This window comes from Hordeum vulgare, chromosome 1H, assembly GCF_904849725.1.
Source record: "Hordeum vulgare subsp. vulgare chromosome 1H, MorexV3_pseudomolecules_assembly, whole genome shotgun sequence".
Lineage (NCBI taxonomy): Eukaryota > Viridiplantae > Streptophyta > Magnoliopsida > Poales > Poaceae > Hordeum > Hordeum vulgare.
Genome location: NC_058518.1, coordinates 444,758,031 through 444,762,144, shown reverse-complemented (window position 1 = coordinate 444,762,144; position 4,114 = coordinate 444,758,031).

The following is a 4,114-nucleotide window of genomic DNA, read 5'->3' as shown; positions in this document are numbered from 1 at the left end:
TATATCCTTTGGTAGACTATTCAGCTCACATGTGCTTCACTTATATCTTTTGAGCTAGTTGATTTTGCTCTGTGTGCTTCACTTATATCTTTTAGAGCACGGCGGTGCGTGGCTTGGTAGTTGATCTATGCTTTGAAAGTAGTCTCAAAATGGGTAGTTATCCAAAGGGATATGAAAACTTCCACCTTCATGTGCATTGAACAGTTAGAGAAGTTTGATTCATCTCAATTAGTTTTGATTTGTGGTTGTGGTAATATTGAAGTTATGCTAGTAAGGTGTTGTGGATCTAGAAATACTTGTGTTGAAGTTAGTGATTCTCGTAGCATGCACGTATGGTGAACCGCTATGTGATGAAATCTGAGCATGATTAGCCTATTGATTGTCATCCTTTGTGTGGCGGTCGGGATCGCGCGATGGTTTATACCTACCAACCGTTCCCCTAGGAGTATGCGTTGAATGCTTTGTTTCGATTACTACTAAAACTTTTGCAACAAGTATATTAGTTGTTCATGACTAATGTTGAGTCCATGGTTTAGATGCACTTTCACCTTCCACCATCACTATCTTCTTAGTGTCGTGCAACTTTCGCCGGTGCACAAAACCCACCATTAGCCTCCCTCAAAACAGCCACCATACCTACCTACTATGGCTTTTTTTCAAAGTCATTCCGAGATATATTGCCATGCAACTACCACCATGACATGTGCCACCACTTCTACATTGCCATTGCATGATCGTAAGATAGCTAGCATGATGTTTCCATTAATGTATATGACATGCTAGATCATTGCCACGATACACTACCGAAGGCATTCCATATAGAGTCATTATTGTTCTAAGTTTTGAGTTGAAAGTGTGATGATCATCATTGATGCAGCATTGTCCCATGTGAGGAAATAAAGAGGCCAGCGAATCCCATATACAAAAAGAGGCCAAAGATGCCCACCAAAAAAAGAGGCCAAAGAGCCCACCAAAAAAATGATGAGAGAAAAAGAGAGAAGGGACAATGCTACTATCCTTCCACACTTGTGCTTATTAAGAACCATGATCTTCATGATTGAGAGTCTCTCGTTTAGTCACCACCATATAGCTAGTGGGAAATTTTCATTATATAACTTGGCTTGTATATTCCAATGATAGGCTTCCTCAAATTTGCCTTAGGTCTTCGTGAGCAAGCAAGTTGGATGCACACCCACTAGTTTTCTTTAAGAGCTTTCACATACTCTTAGCTCTAGTGCATCATTTGTATGGCAATCCCTACTCATTCACATTGATATCTATTGATGAGCATCTCCAGAGCTCATTGATATGCCTAGTTAATGTGATCATCTTCGCCTTGTTTGTCTTGCAACCTCCACCACACCCCACACCACTTATAGTGCTAAAACCATGGCTCACGCTCATGTATTGCGTGAGAGTTGAAAAGGTTTGAGAAAGTAAAGGTGTGAAAACAATTACTTGGACAATACCAGGGTTGTGCATGATTTAAATTCGTTGTGCAATGATGATAGAGCATAGCCAGACTATATGATTTTGTAGGGATAACTTTATTTTGGCCTTGCTATTTTGAAAGTTCATGATTACCTTGCTAGTTTTCTTGAAGTATTATTGTTTCCACGTCAATAGCAAACTATTGTTTTGAATCTAATGGATCTGAACATTCACGTCACATAAGAGGAGTTACAAAGGACATCTATGCTAGGTAGCATGAAAGCATCAAAAAATCATTCTTTATCACTTCCCTACTCGAGGACGAGCAGGAGTTAAGCTTGGGGATGCTTGATACGTCTAAAACGTATCTATAATTTTTGACGGTTTCATGTTGTTATCTTGTCATCTTTGGATGTTTTGTTTACCTTTTATATCTTTTTTGGGACTAACTTAATAATTCAGTGCCAAGTGCCAGTTCCTGTTTTTTCTGTGTTTTTGACTCTTTTCAGATCTGATTTTGGAACGGAGTCCAAACGGAATAAAATCCCCGAAATAAATGTTTCCGGAACGGAAGAAGGTCAGGGGACTTGAGGGCCAAGGCAGGAGAGCCACAGGGGTCCCACAAGCCGTGTAGCCGCCACCAGGGGGCGGCGGCTACCAGGCTTGTGGCCTCCCTGGCGCCCCCCTGACCTAGCTCCTTCGCCTATATATTCCCTAAAATACAGAAAAAATAGGGGAATCCATGAAAACACTTTTCCGCCGCCGCAAGCTTCCGTTTCCGCGAGATCTCATCTGGAGACCCTTCCCGGTGCCCTGCCGGAGGTCACTTTGGAGTTGGAGGGCTTCTACATCAACATCATCGCCCCTCCAATGACTCGTGAGTAGTTCACTTCAGACCTATGGGTCCGTAGTTAGTAGCTAGATGGCTTCTTCTCTCTCTTGGATCTTCAATACAAAGTTCTCCATGATCTTCATGGAGATCTATCCGATGTAATCCTCTTTGGCGGTGTGTTTGTCGAGATCCGATGAATTGTGGATTTCTGATCAGATTATCTATGATATATATTTGAGCCTTTGCTGATTTCTTATATGCATGATTTGATATCCTTGTAAGTCTCTCCGAGTCTTGGGTTTTGTTTGGCCAACTAGATCTATGATTCTTGCAATGGGAGAAGTGCTTGGTTTTGGGTTCATACCGTGTGGTGACCTTTCCCAGTGACAGAAGGGGCAGCAAGGCACGCATCATGTTGTTGCCATCAAGGGTAACAAGATGGGATTTTATCGTAGATATGAGATTGTCCATCTACATCATGTCATCTTGCTTAAGGTGTTACTCTGTTCTTTTGGACTTAATACACTAGATGCATGCTGGATAGCGGTCGACGTGTGGAGTAATAGTAGTAGATGCAGAAAGTATCGGTCTATTTGTTTTGGACGTGATGCCTATAGATATAATCATTGCCTTAGATAATGTCACGACTTTGTGCGGTTCTATCAATTGCTTGACAGTAATTCGTTCACCCACCGTCTACTTGCTTTCATGAGAGAAGCCACTAGTGAACACTACGGCCCCCGGGTCTATTTACACCTATCGTTTCCACTTTCGCTTTTACTTTGCTTTTTTTCTTTTTGCTTTCAGTTCTCACCTGGCAAACAATCTATAAGGGATTGACAACCCCTTCATAGCGTTGGGTGCAAGCTTTTTGTGTTTGTGCACGTACTTGTGATAATCCTTCACTGGATCGATACCTTGGTTCTCAAAACTGAGGGAAATACTTACTGCCGTTGTGCTACATCACCCTTCCCACTTCGAGGGAACACCAACGCAAGGCTCCAAGGCCACGGGGGAATCCTTTGCATATTTGCCAAGGAATTCCCTAAAGGCGTAGCCGTAGCAGAAGGATTCCTGGTGTTGTTGCTGAGGAGTATCAAGACAAGAATAGTCTCCCGTCAGCACGCTTGTTTTTGGTGTCGTTGGAAGGTCTTTTGTTGCAGTAGCAAGTACCAAAATGTATCAGGACCTACGCTAGAGGTTCTGGTGGCCTAGGATGAAGAGAGAAATTGTTGAGTTTGTTGCTAACTGCGTTGTTTGTCGTCGACTTAAAGCAGAACATCAAAGGCATGTTGGAACCGTTCAGCCCTTAGCTATTCCTAAATGGAAATGGGATAAAGTTAGTATGGATTTCATCACCGGATTTCCCAGGACCAAGAAAGGGAATGATGCTATATTTGTGGTCATTGACCGTCTGTCAAAGTAGCTCATTTTCTTCCAGATCGTGAGAGTATAATAGCTAGCCAGCTAGCAGAGTTATATATCTCTCGAATAGTATCTCTTCATGGTGTTCCTTTGGGGACTGATTGAGATTGTGGAAGTATTTTTACTTCTCGTTTCTAGGAAAGCTTTCAAAATGCCATGGGGACTCACCTATCTTTTAGCACTGCTTTCCATCCCCAATCAAGTGGTCAAGTAGAACGAGTAAATCAAATTCTAGAAGATATGCTTTGAGCTTGTGTTATATCGGTCGGTATGAATTGAGAGAAGTGTCTTCCATTCACTGAATTTTCTTATAACAATAGTTATCAATCAAGCTTGGGAAAAGCCCCTTTTGAAGTTCTCTATGGACGAAGATGTCGAACACCTCTTAATTGGTCAGAAACCAGAGAGAGGAAACTCTTTGGTCCG